Genomic DNA, 20,825 nt, shown 5'->3' with positions numbered 1-20,825 from the left:
GACAATGCATAAAATACCACATAATGCTTACATAACATAGATTGATAAAGTCCTCTCAAAAACCAATTAGCAATATTTATGAACCCTACTAATAATAAATTTTACTTTATACTTATATTTTATGTACTTGCATAAAATATTCTTGATTCTTGATATTCTGGTTTATATGCTGATTCATATGTGCAATGTCATGTGAATAAAATTATTTTTTGTAACAGATTTTGTAATAGCATTAAATGGTTGAAAACAAAATTTCCATGACTAGTAGACTGACTGAAATTTGTAATGATACATTCATATAATGAAATATATTGTCATTAACAATCCATAAAATAATCAAAATTTGTAAAACTCATTTTATACTTCATCTTGCAGATTATTTATGTCTACAGAAATCCTAAGGGTATTTTGGTCTCATATTATCATTTTGCAAATTGGATGAACACACTTGACCTTACAGATACCATAGCCAGGACTCGATCTGCCAACTGTATGGGATGTTGTTGACACGGGTGGTGGCTTTACCTCTTGTACCACAATGCCGGGCTCAGCTGTGGAATTTTTCATTTCACTACTGATGAGTATTGATTGATGCAGGGGGCTAGTGGAGTGTGGAATCAGGTATTCACTCATTTAGAAGATTATATTTAGGTTCTACTCCTTGGTAGATAACAAATAATGAAATTTGAGAGTTTAGAGAATAAGAGAAGAAATAGAGATGCGTGTTTTCAGCTGGAGGAAGTAGGAAAACGAAGGGATTTACCCTACAGGAATCTTCAAACTCCAATCCTGGGACTTATTTCTTCAGTGCTCTTTTCTTGCATACACAGGGAAGGCTTACATTGGCAAATTTCTATATTATAAATGTAAGTTTTCTCTCACAGCACTAATCAGTTGGAAATGGTGAAAGAAATGTGCAGTAGTGGAGCTTTGTATTTATCTCTGAACATTTTAAAATAGAAAAGAAAGAATACAGTTGGTTGTCAATGAGTGCAGCATCTTGACCTTGTTACTTAATTGTTTCCACAGTGCTGGGAAGCCTTTGGTTTGATCACATCAGAGGCTGGTATGAGCACAAACATGACTTCAATACTCTGTTCATCATGTATGAAGATATAAGAAGGTAAGATGAGAAAGTTATTTGGAAAAAAAACACTTCTTTGGGATTAAACAAAACACATTCACTTATATCTTTATGTCTAACCAACTCTTTCTCAGGCTTGCTTTTAGGTTTCAAATTTAATGGTAGCCCCATCATTACTGGTGTAGCTAAGGGCTCACTTCTCCTTACATATAGTGATTTTTTTTTGTGATTCTTTCTATGTAATCAATTGTAACACTGGAGGCAATTGTTAGAGTATACATAGTTACCAAAGTGCAAGAAGGAGGACAGGGGCAAGAAGCCACTACTAATATATGGTTGATAATTGCTACAGGTGAGTTAAAGTTCACTGTTTTATACTGTCTGACTGATATGCTGATTCTTTAATATATACTCTATTCATTCATTAAGAAATCAGCGACTGTAAACAATGCCACCACGCTTAAACATTTGTGTTCCATCTTCAATATGCCAGCAGCAGATAATGCTTTTCTCCAGTTTATATATTTTTGATTGAGGCGTATTATAAGCTTTGTAAAATACAGTTTACCATATAACAGGGTGAGAATCTTATTTCAACTGAGTATAAGATACAGAACTTGACTAGCTCAAGTGTTTTGGCTTTTAAATCTTTCTAAAAAAATGCTCCAAATTTCTCAAGTAATTGGGTAGTCATCCAATTTGGAGTAAATGGAAGGTTCTTCCCTCTTCTGCTGCTTCTCCCTGGGAATTTCTCAGTAAATTTAGCCAATACTTCCTCTTCCTTCTTCTCCTATGATAATCTCATCAGAGCACCCAAAGGCAAAGCAGTTTATCTCAGAGGATTTGCACATTTACCAGTGACTTGGAGGTGGTATTTTGACAACTACATTGACTTGTAAAGAAACATTTTGAGGTTTCCTGTCTCAGGTATCCACCAGTATAGATCAGAATGGAGTTAGTGGTAACTTCGGTGTTTAAATATTCACACATAGTTGTTTACACTATAAACAATGCAAGGGCATCCTTAACACAAAATGAAAATATTGGTTATCTTTTAGGGGAAGGGCAAAAAGTTTATGATTCAAAAAGGTTTATGGCTGGCGCCCCAGCTCACTAGGCTAATCCTCCGCTTGCAGTGCTGGTACTCCGGGTTCTAGTCCCAGTTGGGGCGCCGGTTTCTGTCCAGGTTGCTCCTCTTCCAGTCCAGCTCTCTGCTGTGTCCCGGGAAGGCAGTGGAGGTTGGCCCAAGTGCTTGGGCCCTATACCAGCATGGGAGACCGGGAGGAAACACCTGGCTCCTGGCTTCAGTTTGGCGCAGTGCGCCTGCTACAGCACCCTGGCCGTAGCGGCCATTTGGGGGGTGAACCAATGGAAGGAAGACCTTTCTCTCTGTCTCTTTCTCTCTGTTTATCTCTGCCTGTCCAAAAAAAAAAAAAAAAAGGTTGACTCTGGTAGGATTCTAGAATACTTGTTGAGTTTCTTGGCATTTATGCTGAAATTATGAATGCTTGTGTGTTTTATTCTAAAATGTAACAAAAGTCTTCCCAGGTTTTCAGTAGTCTTAAGAACAATGAAGAGTGGACATTGTGGCAAAGTGGGTTAACTGTTGGTTGGGAAGTCCACATCACATATCTGGATGCAGGTTTGAGTCCCAGCACTTCCACTTCTGATTCAGCTTCCTGCTACTGGCATCCTGGGAGGCAGCAGATGATGGCTCAAGTGTTTGGGAGACCCAGATGGAATTCTGGGCTCCTGGCTTTAGCCTGACTCATTCCCTGGATGATGAGAGCATTTGGGGCACGGGCAAGTGGGGGCAATCTCTCTCTCTCTCTGTTCCCCTTACCTCCCTCTCTTTTCTCTCTCCCCCTGTTTTTCTGTTGTTCAATAGTTCAAGTAGATGAAACTAACTAAATATTTTAAGAAGAATAATGGGAACCTAGTAACTGTAATAGCAGTAATCTGTAATATCTGTAATAACTGTAATATCAGTAATCTGATATAGCGAGGGATTCAATTCTTCTTTTCCTATAATCTTTCCCTTTGTATGTTATAAATAGCTGAAACCTTCAATGAATAAACTCATGTATGCTTGCATGCCTCAGTGTTGCAGACATTGGAGAGTAATGTAATAAGGAGGTAATGAAGAGAAGTACGCATTGGCCTGCATGAAAAACACTTTATTGTTTTGTGGAATGTAGGTAAAATTTATAGACAGTGGTAGGCAGTAGAATTAGGGAGGGGCTCATATGCTGAATCACTATTCTAAATGTAAAAATTTAGAGACATAGAAAAGATTCTTATGGCCTCTTACAAGCAGAAATTCTATTTAGATTTAGCCGATCTTGTTTTGTCTCAGGACAATGTATCATTCTTAATGTTTCCTTCTGTCCCTCCCTTCTAATGTAGTCTTGCTCTATTCATCTGAGTTTAATCAGCATTTAAAATTATTCACAAAATTCTTCATTTCTTTCTATGAGTTGGGTTCTATTTAAATCTTCCATGTTGTTTATTATCAAGATTTGTCCAAATTTATATTTTATTTTTATCACTTAATATAATGGGTATTGTTTTTTTAAAATATAATTCTGATAATTCTGGGATATGTAATATTTATTCTTCTAAAAAGTTTTGTGTTTTTAAACATTTTATTGGAAAATAAAAAGTGCATGTATTATGGGTGTTAATTATGTTTCCATAGAAGTATACACTGTGTAACATCTCAGGGTGTATATTTTTATGTTTATCTGTTCAGATATTTAACATTTCTTTATAATCGAAAACATCCAAAATCATCCCTTCCAGTTTTTTTTTCTATAGAGCGTGTGAACATTGTCTACAGTCAACCTTCTATGCAATAGAACCTCTGATGTTTTACTTCCATGTATACCCATTAATTAAGCATAGCCCATTCTTTCCTTTCTGCTTCCTTCTCTGGCCTCTAGTAACATCATTATATTTTTAACTTTTGTGAGATCATCCTTTTTTAGAGACTCCACATTCGAATCAGATCGTTTAATACTTCTCTTTCAATGTTTTCTTTATTTCACTTAATATAATGCCTCCAACTTCATGTATGTTATTGCAAATCACAGGATATCCTCTTTTTATGATTAAGAAATATTCCATTGTGTGTATTTATAGTATTTTCTTTATATATTCAGTAGTGAGTAGAACTTAGTTTGTTTCCTTTTCCTGGCTCTTGTGATTAGTGCTATAGTAAACCTGGAAGTTCAGATTTATCTTAAATAGGCAGATTTAATTTCCGTTGGATATATACCCGGGAGTAAAATTTCTGGACCGTATAGCAGGTCTATTTTTAGTTTTAAGAGGAACATATATAGTTTTATCTATAATAGCTGTATTGATTAACTTTATTTCTAACAAATACAAGGAGTCCCCTTTCTCCTAATCATCACCAAATTTGTTATCTTTGTCTTTTTGGTCATATCCAATTTTCCTGGAGTAAGGTAGTATCTCATCAGTCGTTTGGATTTGCATTTCCCTGATGATTAATGATGTTGTACATTTCCTCATGTACCTTTTGGTCATGTGTGTGTCTTCATTGAGAAATGTTCATTTATATCTATTGTCCATTTTAACTGCATTATTTATTATTTATTGAATTGTTTGAGTCCCTTAAGTATTGTGAATTAAAGCCCTTTATTAAATATAGAGTTGCAAATATCTTCTCACTTTTTCTAAGTTGTCCCTTGATGTGTTGTTTCCTTTGCTATGGTCAAGCCCTTTAATTTGGTAAAATTCTATTTCTGTTTTTTTTTCTTGTGCTTTCAGGGTCTGATCCAGAAATTCCTTGCCCATTTCAGTATACAGGGGATTTTTCCATCTTTTCTTCTAATAGTTTCAAAGTTAGGTCTTTATTTCATTTTGAGTTGATTTTTGTATAAGTAGGGATATATGGGTCTAGTTCCATTATTTTGCCTGTAGATATCCAAGTTTCACAGCACCATTTATTGAAAAGCCTCCTTTTCCCAATGCAAGTTTTTAGCACCTGTGTTAAAAATAGTTGGATGCTGATGCATAAATTTACCTCCAGAGACTCTATTCTGCTCCATTTGTCTATGGATCTGTTTTTATGTCAAAACATGCCATTTTGATTACTGTAGCTTTATGATGTACTTTAAAGTCAGGTAATAGTATGTACATTTTAGGCATATTGATTCTTCCAATATAAAAACATGGGAATTTTTTTCAATTTCTTTTTGTCTTCTTCAATTTTTTCAGCCATGATTTATGGTTTTCATTATAGAGATCATTCACCTCTGTGGTTAAATTTATTCCCACACTTTCCCCATTCACTGTGTTGACTTGTTATATATTGCCTTCATTATGTTGAATTATGTTCCATCTGTTTTGAAAGTCCTTTTATTATAATAATATAATATTAGTGTTATGTTTTATCAAATGCCTTTTCTTCATCTATCTATATAATCATGACTATGCTCTTCATTACAATGTTAAGCTTGTATTACATCTTTTGATTTGTATATGCCAGACCATTCTTGCATTCCATTAATTAATTAATTAATTAATTAATTCCATTTGATCATGGTGAAAAATTCTTTTTAATATCTATTGGATTCAATTCGCTAGTATATTTTTTTATTTTTCTTTCTTTATTTATTTATTTTGACAGGCAGAGTGGACAGTGAGAGAGACAGACAGAAAGAAAGGTCTTCCCTTGCCGTTGGTTCACCCTCCAATGGCCGCGGTGGTCAGCGTGCTGCTGCCGGTGCACCGCGCTGATCCGATGGCAGGAGCCAGGTACTTATCCTGGTCTCCCATGGGGTGCAGGGCCCAAGTACTCGGGCCATCCTCCACTGCACTCCATGGCCACAGCAGAGAGCTGGCCTGGAAGAGGGGCAACCGGGACAGAATCCGGTGCCCTAACCGGAACTAGAACCCGGTGTGCCGGCGCTGCAAGGCAGAGGATTAGCCCAGTGAGCCGCGGCACCGGCCAATTTGCTAGTATATTATTGAGAAATTTTTACATACATTTTCAGGGATATTTGTCCATAGCTTTCTTTATTTCTTTATTTTTTGCTTTTGGATCAAGTTAATGTTACCAGTGTAGAATAAGTTGGAGGGATTACTTTCCTTTCTTTCCCTTCTATTTTTCAGAGAAATTGAAGGAGAATTGTACTTTACTCTTTTTAAAACAATTCATAGAATCTAGCAGTGAAGACATCCAGTCCTGAGCCTTTCTTTAATGAGAGACATTTTAACACTGATTCAGTCTCACAAGGTATTTTTGATTTGTATAGCTGTTCTAATTCCTCATGATCTCAGTATTGGTGAGGTGTATATGTGCATGAATTTGTCTACTTTTCCAGGTTGTTGAATATGTTATAATATAGTTGGTTAGAGTAATCAATGAAAATCCTTTACCTTTCTGTGATGTCAATCATAATTTCTCTGTTTTCAACTCTAATTCTATATGCTTGAGTCCCTTATTTTTTCATAGTTAGATTAGTTAGGTTCTTTATCAACTTTCTTTTTTTCAAAGATCCACTTGTCCTTTTCATTGACATTTTTACTTATAGTCTCTGTTTCATTGACTTGTGCTCTGAGTTTTATTATTTCTTTCTTCTAACTTTGAATTTAATTTTTCTTGTTTTCTCTACTTTCCTGAGATTTAGCAATGAGCTGTTAATTTCATTTTTCTGTTTTTTTTATACAAGTCCTGATTATTATAAACTTTCCTCTTAGGACTGCTTTTGTTTTATCCCACAATTTTGTGTTCCCTCTTTCACTTGTTTTAAGAAATTCTTAAATTTTTTCCATTAAAACTCATAAAAGTGTATGTTATTTAATTTTCCAAGTTTTTATGTAGCTTTCAAATTTTCTCTTGTTATTAGTTTCTAGTTTTATTGCACTGTGGTCAGGAAAGACACTCAATATGATTTCTACTCTTTTAAATTTGTTGACAATTACTTGTAGAATTTCGTGTATTCTGCAGCTGTTGGATGCAAAGTTCTATAGATATCTTTCAGGCCCAATTGTTCTAGGATGAAATTTAACCCTGCTGTTTCTTAATTTATTTTCTGTCGGGTTGATCTGTCCATTTCTGCAAGTGAAATATTAAATCTCCCACTGTTATTATATTATAATCTTTCCCTTTAGGTTTACTCATATTTGATTTATGTATTTGGGTGCTCAAATTGTGTTCATATATATTTATTAGTGTTATTTCCGTTTGCTGTGTTTCATACTTTCTCATTATATGATTACCTTTCTAATTTCTTTCATGTTCTGTTTACATGGGATATCTGATTTCATCTTTTCACTTGCAGTCTATAAGTGTTCCTTTGGGTGAAATGAGTTTTTGTCAGCAGCATACAGATCTTATTTTACACATCCATTTCGTTGCTCTAAATCTTTTATTGGAGATTTTTTCCATTTACATTTAAGACAATCATTGGTGAGCAAGTTCTTACCACTGGTGTTTCAATACTTGTTTTGTATTTTAATTGTTGCTCCTTTTTCCCTTTCTTCATCTATTGCAGTACTAATTTTTTGTTATTTTCTCAAGAATTGTATTTTTTTTGATTCCTTGCTTATTATGTTGGTAAGTCTAGTATATTTTTTTCTTCCTGGTTACCATGAATACTTTTTTTTTTTTTTTTTTTATCTTTTTAAAAACATTTATGTATTTATTTGAAAGGCAGAGTTACAAAGAGAGGAAAAGACACAGAGAGAGATCATTCATCTGCTGTTTCTTTTTCATTTTTTTTTTTTGCGGTATAGTATTCTTTTTTTTTTAACTTTTATTTAATGAATATAAATTTCCAAAGTACAGAATGTTGATTGCAATGGCTTCCCCCCATAACGTCCCTCCAACCCGCAACCCTCCCCTTATCCACTCCCTCTCCCCTTCCATTCACATCAAGATTCATTTTCGTTTCTCTTTATATACAGAAGATCAGTTTAGCATACATTAAGTAAAGATTTCAACAGTTTGCTCCCACACAGAAACATAAAGTGAAAAATACTGTTTGAGTACTAGTTATAGCATTAAATCTCAATGTACAGCACACTAAGGACAAAGATCCTACATGAGGAGTAAGTGCACAGTGACTCCTGTTGTTGACTTAACAAATTGACACTCTTGTTTATGGCATCAGTAATCACCCTAGGCTCTATGTCATGAGTTGCCAAGGCTATGGAAGCCCCCTGAATTCACTGACTCTGAACATTTTTAGACAAGGCCATGGTCAAAGTGGAAGTTCTCTCCTCCCTTCAGAGAAAGGTACCTCCTTCTTTAATGACCCATTCTTTCCACTGGGATCTCACTCGTGGAGATCTTTCATTTATTTTTTTTTCCCCCAGAGTGTCTTGGCTTTCCATGCCTGAAATACTCTCATGGGCATTTCAGCCGGATCCGCATGCCTTAAGGGCTGATTATGAGGCCAGAGTGCTGTTAGGACATTTGCCATTCTATGGGTCTACTGTGTATCTCACTTCCCATGTTGGATCATTCTCTCCCTTTTTGATTCTATCAGCTAGTATTTGCAGACACTATTCTTGTTTATGTGATCCCTTTGGTTCTTAGTCCTATCATTACGATCAATTGTGAACAGAAATTGATCACTGGGACTAGTGAGATGGCATTGGTACATGCCACCTCAATGGGATTGAATTGGAATCCCCTGGTATGTTTCTAACTCTACTGTTTGAGGTAAGTCAGCTTGAGCATGTCCCGAATTGCACATCTCTTCCCTCTCTTATACCATGAATACTTTGGATTTGTCCTCCATTCCTTCGCACATTTTTACTTACTATGTTGCATTTCATTTCCATATTGCCTGTCTTAACAATTTTAATGTAGTTATAAATTTTTATCTTCACATTAAAGATATAATTGTTTACACACATGTTTACAATATTAGGGAAATACACATTTCTTTGTATAGTTAGCCTTATCAACGAGTTTTCTACTTCCTGATATTGTCTCATTGGCATTTCTTTATTTAAGTTTAAAGAACACCCTTCAGCATTTTTTTGAGACAGATATCTTTTCACCTGCAAGATTGAAACACTATACTCATTAAACAATAACTCTTAGGCCTTCCTTCCTCTCATCTCCTGGAACCACAATTCCACTTTCTTTGATTTCAAAATTGAGTATTCTTAGTATTGCATATGAATGGGATCATACAGTACTTGTCTCTTTGAATTGATTGTTTCACTGACCATAATGTTTTGAAAATTCATCTATGTGTATAGGATGTATCAGAATTTCCTTCCTTTTATTTTTTTTTAAGACTTATTCTTATTTATTTGAAAGGCAGGGTTACAGCAAAAGATGGAGATAGAGATAGAGACAGAGACAGAGATAGAGAAAGAAAGAGAGTTAGAGACAGAAATATTTCATAGGCTGGTTCACACCGTAAATGGCTCCAATTGCCAGGGTTGGTCCATGCCGAATCCAGGAGCTATGAGCTTCATCCAAGTCTCCCACGTGGATTCAAGGACCCAAAGACTTGGGTCATGCTCCACTGCTTTCTCTGGCAAATTAGCAGGGAGCTGGATAGGAAGTGGAACAGCCAGGACAGGAACTGGTGATACCGACATCTCATGGAGCAGCATAACACATTACAAGACAATCCCAGACCCTCCTTTCTTTAAAAGCTAAATGATATTCCGTTGTGTTCAAATTCTATTGTTTGTGTATCTATTCATCTACTTGCACTTTGCTTAGATTTTAGTGAATAATGAATGATATGAGTAAGAGTGTAAAAATGTAGGGTGCCACCTTGATGGGATTGAATTGGAATCCCCTGAGAGTGATCCAACATGGGAAGTGAGATACTCAGCAGACTCATAGAATGGCAGATGTCCTAAATAGGACTCTGGCCTCAGAATCAGCCCTAAAGGCATTCGGATCTGGCTGAAAAGCCCATGAGAGTATTTCAGGCATGGAAAGCCAAGACACTCTGGCAAAAGATCTCTGTGAGTGAGATCTCAGTGGAAAGAACAGGTCTTCAAAGAAGGAGGTACCTTTCTCTGAAGGGAGGAGAGAACCTCCACTTTGAATATGACCTTGTCTAAACAAGATAAGAGTCGGAGAACTCAGAGGGCTTCCATAGCCTTGGAAACTCATGACTGGAGCATAGGGAAATTACTGATGCCATAGACAGGAGTGTCAATTGGTAAAGTCAACAACAGGAGTCACTGTGCACTTACTCCTCATGTAGGATCTCTGTCCTTAATGTGCTGTGCATTGAGATTTAATGCTATAACGAGTACTCAAACAATATATTTCACTTTGTGTTTCTATGGGGGTGCAAACTGTTGAAATCTTTACTTAATGCATACTAAACTGATCTTCTGTAAAAAAAAAAAAAAAAGAAATTATCAATTCCCAACTTGACTCTCACTGGGATTAAACATGACAATAGGTCTGATCTGATTTCATTATCATTTAAAAAAATAATCTATTATTTTTCACTTTATGTTTCTGTGTGGGAGCAAACTGTTGAAATCCTTACTTAATGTATACTAAGCTGATCTTCTGTATATTAAGATAATCGAAAATGAATCTTGATGTGAATGGAAGGGGAGAGGGAGTGGGAAAGGGGAGGGTTGTGGGTGGGAGGGACGGTATGGGGGGGGAAGCCATTATAATCCATAAGTCATACTTTGGAAATTTATATTCATTAAATAAAAGTTAAAAAAAATGTAGGGTGGGGGATACTCCAAAATGTTTGGGGAAAATAGAATGAAAACATATGTAACTGGGTATACAAGATTTTTGAAATCTGTGTATAGTTTTTTTTCATTGAATGCATTTTCAAGGAATTTCTAAAGACATTCCATGCCTCTTTGAGATGTTGCTTCAAATATTTCCTATGAGTACCCAGGAGTAGAATAACTGGATCATACAGTTTCTCTATCTTTAGTATTTTGAGGACTCATCATTCTGTTTTCCATTACAATTGTACAATTTTCATTTCCTTCATCCGTATACAAGCATTCAAATTTCTTCATATCCTTGCTGCTTATTCTCATTTCCTGGTCTTTTTTTAAAAAATCAATAGAAATTAAAAAAAAATGTGTGAAGTGGTATTTCATTGTGCATTTCCTTAGTGATTAGTAATACTGAACATCTTTTCATGTGCCTATTGCAATTTATCTTCTTAGGAGAAATATAATGAATGTTATTTTACAAATTTTAATTGGATACTTTTTTGGTAGTTGAGTAGCATGAGTCAATTATGTATTTTGGATATAAATCCTTCATCAAATAATGGTTTGCAAATATTTTTTTTCAACTTTTATTTAACAAATAAAAATTTCCAAAGTACAGCTTTTCTATTATAGTGGCTCCCCCCCCCATAACCTCCCTCCCATCCGCAACCATCCCATCTTCTATTCCCTCTTCCATCCCATTCTTCATCAAGATTCATTTCCAATTGTCTTTGTATACAGAAGATCAACTTAGTATATACTGAGATATATACTGAGATATATATCAACAGACTGCTCCCACACAGACACACAAAGTATAGAGTACTGTTTGAGTAGTAGTTTTACCATTAATTCTCATAGTACAATATATTAAGGACAGAGATCCTACATGGGGAGTAGGTGCACAGTGACTCCCATTGTTAATTTAACAATTGACACTCTTATTTATGATGTCAGTAATCACCTGAGGCTCTTGTCATGAGCAGCCAAGCCTTTGGAAGCATCTTGAGTTCACAAACTATGATCTTATTTAGAAAAGGCTGTATTCAAAGTGGAAGTTCTCTCCTCCCTTCAGAGAAAGGTACTTCCTTCCTTGATAGTCTGTTCTTTCTAATGGGATCTCACTCAAAAAGATCTTTCATTTAGGTCATTTATTTGGCAATGTCTTGGATTTCCATGCCTGCAAAACTTTCATGGGCTTTTTAGCTGGATCCGAATACCTTAAGGGCTGATTCTGAGGCCAGAGTGCTGTTTAGGACATCTGCCATTCTATGAGTCTGCTGTGTATCCTGCTTCCCTTGTTGGATCATTCTCTGGTTTTTAATTCTATAAGTTATTATTAGCAGACACTAGTCTTGTTTATGTGATGCCTTTGACGTTAATCTTATCATTATGATCAATTATAAACTGAAACTGATTACATTGACTAGTGAGATGGCATTGGCACATGCCACCTTGAAGGGACAGAATTGGAATCCCCTGACACGTTTCTAGCTCTACCATTAGGGGTAAGTCCAATTGAGCATGTGCCGAACTGTACATCTCCTCCCTCTCTTATTCCCACTCTTACATTTAACCAGGATCACTTTCCAGTTAAATTTAAACATCTAAGAATAATTGTGTGTTAGTTAAAGAGTTCAACCAATAGTATTAAGTAGAACAAAAATAATAAAAGGAATAGAATAGTAAGTTGTTCCTCAGCAGTCAGGACAAGGGCTGATCAAGTTATTGTTTCTCATAGTGTCTATTTCACTTCAACAGGTTTCCTTTTAGGTGCTCAGTTGATGTCACCAATCAGGGAGAACATATGACATTTGTCCCTTTGGGACTGGCTTATTTCACTCAGCATGATGTTTTCCAGATTCCTCCATCTTGTTGCAAATGACCGAATTTCATTTTTTTTACTGCTGTATAGTATTCTATAGAGTACATATCCCATAATTTCTTTATCCAGTCTACTGTTGAGGGCACTTAGGTTGATTCTATGATTAGCTATTCTGAATTGAGCTGCAATAAATATTGAGGTGCAGATAGCTCATTTATGCCAGTTTAATTTCCCTTGGATAAATTGCAAGGTGTGGAAAGGTTGGGTCATGTGGTAGGGCTATATTCAGGTTTCTGAGCAATTTCCAAACTGTCTTCCTTAGTGGCCTTACCAGTTTGCATTCCCACCAACAGTTGGTTAGTGTCCATTTTTACCCACATCCTTGACAGCATCTGTTGTTAGTTCATTTCTGTATATAAACGATTCTAACCGGAGTGAGGTGAAAACTCATTGTGGTTTTTGATTTGCATTTCCCTGATTGCTAGTGATCTTGAACATTTTTTCATGTGTCTGTTGGCCATTTGGATTTCCTCTTTTGAAAAATATCTATTGAGCTGCTTGGCCCATCTCTTAAATTGGTTGTTTGTTTTGATGTTGTGGATTTATTTTATCTCTTTTTAGATTAATGTTATTAATCCTTTATCTGTTGCATAGTTTGAAAATATTATTTCCCATTTTCAGTGCCTCTTCACTTTCCTCACTGTTTCTATGCAGTACAGAAACTTCTTAATTTGATGTAATTCCAATTGCTAATTTTGGCTTTGACTGCCTGTGCCTCTGGGGTCTTTTTGAGAAGTCTTTGCCTGTGCCTCTATCTTGCAGGGTTTCTCCAATGTTCTCTAATAATTTGTTGGTGTCGGGTCGTAGATTTAGATCCTTAATCCATGTTGTGTGGATTTTTGTGTAAGGTGTAAGGTAGGGGTCTTGATTCATACTTCTGCATATAGAAATCCAGCTTTCCCAGAACCATTTGTTGATGAGACTGTCCTTACTCCAGGGATTGGTTTTGGATCCTTGAACAAATATAAGTTTCCTATAGATGTTTGAATTGATTTCTGCTGTTTCTATTCTGTTCCATTGGTCTATCCGTTTGTTTCTGTACCAGTACCATGCTGTTTTGATTACAACTGCCCTGTAGTATGTCCTGAAATCTGGTATTGTGATGCCTCCAGCTTTGTTTTTGTTGTACAGGATTGCTTTAGCTATTCGAGGTCTCCTGTGCCTCCATATGAATTTCAGCATCATTTTTTCCAGATGTGACAAGAATGTCTTTGGTATCTTGATTGGTCTCACATTGAATCTATAAATTGCTTTTGGGAGAATGGACATTTTGATGATATTGATTCTTCCAATCCATGAGCATGGAAGATTTTTTCATTTTTTGGTATCCTCTTCTATTTTTTCTTTAACATTTTGTAATTCTCATTGTAGAGATTTTTGACATGCTTGGTTAAGTTTATTCCAAAGTATTTGATTGTTTTTTGGCTATTGTGAATGGGATTGATCTTAGAAGTTCTTTCTCAGCCGTGGCATTGCCTGTGTATACAAAGGCTGTTGATTTTCGTGCATTTGTTTTATACCTTGCTACTTTGCCAAACTCTTCTATGAGTTCCAATAGTCTCTTAGTATAGTTCTTTGGATTCCCTAAATAGAATAATATTATCTGCAAAGAGGGATAGTTTGACTTCTTCCTTCTCAGTTTGTATCCCTTTAATTTCTTTTCTTGCCTAATGGCTCTGGCTAAAACTTCCAGAACTATATTGAATAGCAGTGGTGAGAGTACGCATCCCTGTCTGGTACCAGATGTCAGTGGAATGCTTCCAACTTTTCCTCCATTCAATAGGATGTTGGCCGTAGGTTTTTCATAAATTGCTTTGATTGTATTGAGGAATGTTCCTTCCATACCCAATTTGCTTTGGGTTTTCATCATGAAAGGGAGCTATATTTTATCAAATGTTTTCTCTGCATCTATTAAGTAATTGTTTGGTTTTTCTTCTGCAGTTTGTTAATGTGGTGTATCACATTGATTAATTTGTGAACGTTGAACCATCCCTGCATACCAGGGATAAATCCCACTTGGTCTGGGTGGATGATCTTTCTGATGTGTTGTTGCATTCTATTGGCGAGAATTTTATTGAGGATTTTTGCATCTATGTTCCTCAGGGAATTTGGTCTGTAATTCTCTTTCTCTGCTACATCTTTTTCAGGTTTAGGAATTAAGGTGATGTTGGCTTCATAGAAAGAATTTGGGAGGATGCCCTATCTTTTGATTGTTCTGAATAATTTGAGAAGAATTGGAGTAGTTCTTCTATAAATATCTGGTAGAATTCAGTAGTGAATCCATCTGGTCCTGGGCTTTTCTTTGTTGGGAGGGCCTTTATTACTGATTCAATTTCTATCTCAGTTATGGGTCTGTTTAGGTTTTCTATGCCTTCCTGGCTCAATTTAGGTAGGTTGCATGTGTCCAGGAATCTATCAATTTCTGATAAGTTTCCCTGTTTTCTGGCATACAACTCTTTGTAGTAATTTCTGATGACGCTTTTTATTCTGTTGTTGCATTCCCTTTTTCATCTCTTTATTTTATTTATTTGGGTCTTTTTTCTTCTTTTGTAGTTAGTTGGGCCAATGGTGTGTCAATTTGGTTTATTTTTTTCAAAAAACCAGCTATTTGTTTTGCGGATTTTTTTTTAATGTTTTTGGATTCAATCCTATTGATTTCTTCTCTGATTTTAATTATTTATCTTCTTGTACTAGTTTTGTGTCTGGTTTGCTGCAGTTTCTCTAGATCCTTGAGATGCATTGGTAGCTCATTTATTTGGTGACTTTCTAATTTCTTGATGTACGCACCTATTGCTGTAAACTTTCCCCTTAACACTGCTTGTGCTGCATCCCTTAAGTTTTGGTATATTGTGTTGTTATCTTCATTTACTTCTAGGAAGTTTTTGATTTCTCTTTTGATTTCTTCTATGACCCAGTGTCCATTCAGGAGCATGTTGTTCAATCCCCATGCTTTTTCAAATGCTTTAGATATTCCTGAGTTGCTAATTTCCAGCTCCATCCCATTGTTTGAGAAAATGCATGGTATGATTCCAATTCTTCTGAATTTGCTGAGACTTGCTTTATGGCCTAGTATGTGGTCATTCCTAGAGTAGGTTCCATGTACTGCTGAGAAGAATGTGTATTCTTCAAGTGTATGATGAAACGTTCTGTCCCTCCTAGCCTGTAGGGTTTCTGATGAGAAGTCTGCTGTGAGTCTAATTTGAGATCTTCTGAGAGTAATCTGACGTTTCCCTCTTGCACATTTTAGAATCTTTTCTTTATGTTTCCCTGTGGTGAGTTTGATTACAATGTTTCATGGTGAGGATCTCTTTTGGTCATGTTTATTGGGAGTTCTATGTGCTTCCTGTCCTTGGATATCTCTTTCCTTTTTCAAACCCTGGTAGTTTTCTGCTATTATCTTACTAAAAAGTTTTTATATAATATTTTATATATATATTTATATTATATTTATATTTTAGCTTACACTTATGTCTGATAAATATGAAATAAATTTTTATATATGATGTATTAGAAGAACCCAGTTTTATTATTTTGTATGTGGACATTCAGAAGAAGTACTATTTCATGAAGACTGGTTTTTTTTAAAGTTTTTTTATTTATTTATTTGACAGGTAGAGTTACAGACAGTGAGAGAGAGAGACAGAGAGAAAGGTCTTTCTTCTGTTGAGTCACTCCTCAAATGGCCACAACGGCCAGAGCTACGCCAATTTGAAGCCAGGAGCTAGGAGCTTCTTCCTGGTCTCCCATGTGGGTGCAGGGTCCCGAGCACTTGGGTCATCTTCCACTGCCCTCCCGAGCCACAGTAGAGAGCTGGACTGGAAGAGGAGCAACCGGGTCTAGAACCCAATGCCCATATGAGTTGCCAGTGCCTCAGGCGGAGGATTAACCTACTGCGCCACTGCCCCATCCCCGACTCTTATTTTTGTATTGAATGGACTTGTCACTTGAATGAAAAATCCTTTAACCATATATGTGAGAGTTTATTTCTGTGAACTCTATTTTATGACATTGTTCCATGTTTCTATTCCTTTGGGTCTGTATGTCATTATCAGAATGCCTTCTAATTTTTTTTTAAATATTTTTATTTGAAAGGTAGAGACAGGGAACAGACACAGAGAGATCTTCTGTCTACTGGTGTTTTCTCCAAACAACTACTACTGCTGTAGTTGGGGCAGGCCAATGCCAGCACCTAGGAATTCAGTCCAGGCTTCTATTGTGCATGGAAAGTACTCAACTACTACTAGAACCATTATTGTTGCCTGAGAGGGTGTGCACTAAGTGGAAGGTGAATGTGGAGGTGGTTCTTGAATCCCTTGAATCCAGGCATTCTGATATGGGATATAATAATCTAAACTAACATGCCAAACACGTATATTGTTTTGAGTACTGTGCCTTTTTATTCTGTTTTGAAATCTGGAATTGTGAGAACTCCAAATTCATTCTTATTTGTCAGGATCGTTGGTTATTGAGGTCCTTTGAAATCCCACATGAATTCTATCATGAATTTTTCTTTGCTGCTAAAAAATGTCAAATGTGATTTTCATAGAGATTTGATTGAATCTGTGTTACTTTGGGTGGTACAGGAATCTGGAAATTATTGTCTTCTAATTTGTTAAAAGGAATATCTTTCCATTTATTTTTGCTAATCTTCATTTCTTTTGACAACATTTTATAGACCTGCACAGTTAAGATTATCCCTAAGGATTTTAATCATTTTGAAGTGATTTTAAATGTAGTAGGTTTTTCCATTTTTATTTAATGCTTGATCACTGTTAGTGTGTAGAAACTTATTAAATTTTTTTGAGCTGACTTTGCATACATCCTGCAACTTTGCCAAATTTATTTTTTAGTCCTTATAGGTTTATTTTTTTGGTGGGGGGGGCAGCAGGGAGGGGCACGGATAATACCATTATCATTTTCTTCAAATGTTGTCTGCTGACAGAGATAATTTTTGTTTTCTTTTTCCAGTTTAGATACCTGCTTCTAATTCTGTTGCTTACTTGGTCCAATTGGTATTTCCAGTATAGTTTTAAATAGAGGTGATAAAATTTGGCTTGTTACTGATCTTTGATGAAAATCTTGCACTGCATATGTATTGATTATGATGTAGGTATTTAATACTTCAGGTTTTTTTATGTTTATATAGTTTCCTGATTTTCCTAATTGATTGAGTTTTTAAAATGTGAACAGCTATTGGGTATCATTAATTGTGTTTTCTTCATAAATTGAGACAATCACATCAATTTTTCCCTTCATTCTGTTCTTGTGGTATGTTGCATTAGTTTTCATATGTTGAACAATTTGAGCATTCCAAGAATAACTACTACTTGATCACTGTGTATGTATCAGGCTGTAACTCATGCATTCCCAGTGAGCTAAATAATTTCTCACACTTATGACTCTTTCAGGATCTTCGAAGTTCAGTGATTAAAATCAGCCAGTTTCTTGAGAGAGAGCTGAGTGAAGAGGATGTGGATGTTGTTGTGAGACAGGCTACCTTTGAGAACATGAAGTTCATTCCAGAAGCAAATTATACAAATGTTATAGACATCGAAACTTCGACAAGAAATAAAGAGGGATGTTACATGCGGAAAGGTGCTGTTCTGTGGTTTACAGTAGCAAAATTATTGACAGTTCCTTTGAGTCCTTGTCCTCTAGGAGAAATCAGCAGGGCTTCCATTGTCCCTCCAAGTTATACTGACATTTGGAATCTAGCAGGCCACAAACTCCTAACTGAAATTACCCTGAAAAGTTTCTCAGAAAACTTGATAGTGTCTTAGTACACAAATGGAGTTTCCTAATAAATAATACATTACTACCTTCTAGGAAATATACTCCTTCTGTTTAAAATACTTCAAATCCTGTCTGAAAATAACAGATATTTCAAACAAGATATATTTATATGTATTTCTGAATCCTTTTATCTATATTTCTCCTAGATGAAATATAATCCTATTCTTTTATCTATAATATCTTTTATCTGTCCCAATACCAATAATAATAATGTTTACTTAAGAATTAAAAAAATGTTTTCATTGCAAAAAGTTTTGCACTCCATGAACAATTTTTTAGAATATCTATCTAGCATGAATTTTTTTAGGATCCCTTGTATTTACTATCTTACTACATTCTTATGTTCCTGATTTAGAACTTCCCACTTAAAGGGGTAGAGAGGCATCAAATCCCATGGAGAATGAGCACATATTTTTCTTTGTTTAGAAAGAGATTTAATGCAACCTTTGTCCTGACAATGTTACTTCTTCACTTGGGTGCCATTTATGTGCTTATCCTATTAGGTATTGTTGGAGACTGGAAACATCACTTGACTGTAGAGCAGAGTGAAAAATTTGATATCATTTTCCAGAGGAAAATGAAAGACTTTCCATTGAAGATCATCTGGGACAGTAATGAGCAATAGAATTCAAATCACAGTGCAAAATAATCTAATAGAAATCTACCAATTGGCAGATATATTTTAATATAAAATACTAACTTAAAGCTATCATTCAAATGTTAATTATAAAACTTTATTAATGAGTACACTTTGCTTACATTAGTTGCCATGAGTTTGTTGAACACTGAAATTTCAAAAATTAAACTGATTTGAGATACTGTCAACATTGCCACTCTGTATATTAACTAGAACAATAGAGAAAGTAGCATAAGAATTGCAAATATACACAGAAAGTATTCTGTGGTGCACAATTTTTTTTCTTCATCTATATTTAAATTTAGGATCAGGGCTGGTGCTGTGGTGAAGTAGGCTAATCCTCCGCCTGCGGCACTGGCATCCCATATGAGCACCGGTTCAAGTCCTGGCTGCTGCTCTTCCAATCCAGCTCTCTGCTGTGGACTGGGAAAGCAGTGGAAGATGGCCCAAGTCCTTGGGTTCCTGCACCCGCAAGGGAGACTGAGAAGAAGCACCTGGCTCCTGGCTCCTGGCTCCTGGCTTCGGATCGACATAGCTCTGCCCATTGCGGCCATTTGGGGAGTGAACCAATCGAAGGAAGACTTTTCTCTCTGTCTCACCCTCTCACTGTCTGTAACTCTACCTAATAAAATAAATCTTTAAAAAAATAAATTAGGATCAACAAAATAAAAGATTCATTTTATTATTATTAATTTATTAATTTAAATTTAAAATTTACTTCTTTGTTTTCAGAATAAATGTGAATGAATGAATGTGATAACAGGTTCAATAGACAATTCCAAGATGGTGGAATAGGGAAGAATATACTGCATTATGCTAAGGATAAATAGGAAAAAATATATATAGGAAGTGCACTCTTAAGGGAGAATTAGAAAGAAAGTGGCAGTGGAAATTCTGCAGAAGGAAGAGGGAAACTGTGGACCTGTGTAGAACAACACACTAAGCAGCCAAGAGAGGAGCAAATGGCAGCTTGGTGATGGAGGTGAGACCAAGCTGAAGCAGCCCAGAGGGAGAGCATGGCATGATTCAGCCTGGAGCCCTAGGGCTAGCAGTATCTGAGGGCTCAGGGAAGTAAAAGGGGTACATTTCTCTCACCCTGTCCTCCACACAATGGCACCTGCTGCCTGGTTGAAAGAGAGCAGGCGCCATTTAGAGCTTAGGCAGCAACTGTGGACACCCTTGTACACAGGCAGAGCAACTGGCTGAGACACCATCTTCTTGGCAGTAATGGCAGCAGTGGTGGGGAGAGGGCAACATTTGACCAGTGGCTCTTGTTTATGCATGTGACCCAGAGATTTTAGCAGAGGGAATAATCCACAATCCCCATTGACTTTGAGTCTGGTTGTGAGGAGAAACAGTGGGCTGGGCATCCATGTGGGGTTGTGAGGCACCCCCAGCCTCCCAGCATACCACAGGCTCTGGGGTTCAAGTCCATGGATAGCTGGCTTGGGGAACATCTGCCTCTCTGTAGACTGAACAGGCTGGCACGGCACAGTGGAACCTCTGTAATCAGCAACCATTGGATCCTTGTGTGCTGGGACTGTGGAGATTTGGTGGCTGCACAACAGGGTACAAGGTGTAGCTAGGCCTCTGGAAAAACTTTGTGTGCAGTTCCATAGGCTCAGAGCTCGCTGGTTGCCTGTGGTGGGTCATTGCAGGGGGATCCTTGCTCAGAGCGAGGACTGTGCACTTCCCTGGTTTTGGAATGCTTTATATTT

General features: G+C 36.4%; 1 long non-coding RNA gene across 9 annotated transcripts in view; it reads left to right on the top strand.

Annotated features, from left to right (window-relative positions):
- Positions 1-19,767, top strand: part of LOC100339487 (uncharacterized) — a 32,076-nt gene extending 12,309 nt beyond the window's left edge. For 8 of the 9 annotated variants that reach the window (XR_016233782.1, XR_016233785.1, XR_016233779.1 and 5 more), the window contains 3 exons: positions 1,030-1,123; positions 18,086-18,272; positions 19,413-19,767. This is a non-coding gene — a long non-coding RNA (uncharacterized LOC100339487). The remainder of the gene's footprint in view (positions 1-1,029; positions 1,124-18,085; positions 18,273-19,412) is intronic. The other variant, XR_016233784.1, reaches the window with a different exon arrangement.
- The last annotated feature ends 1,058 nt before the right edge of the window (positions 19,768-20,825 follow it).

Source organism: Oryctolagus cuniculus, chromosome 5 (assembly GCF_051225735.1).
Source record: "Oryctolagus cuniculus isolate XC-2025 breed Fujian yellow rabbit chromosome 5, ASM5122573v1, whole genome shotgun sequence".
Classification (NCBI taxonomy): Eukaryota; Metazoa; Chordata; class Mammalia; order Lagomorpha; family Leporidae; genus Oryctolagus; species Oryctolagus cuniculus.
Note: the sequence above shows the minus strand (reverse complement) of the source record. Positions and strands in the feature narration are given on the sequence as shown.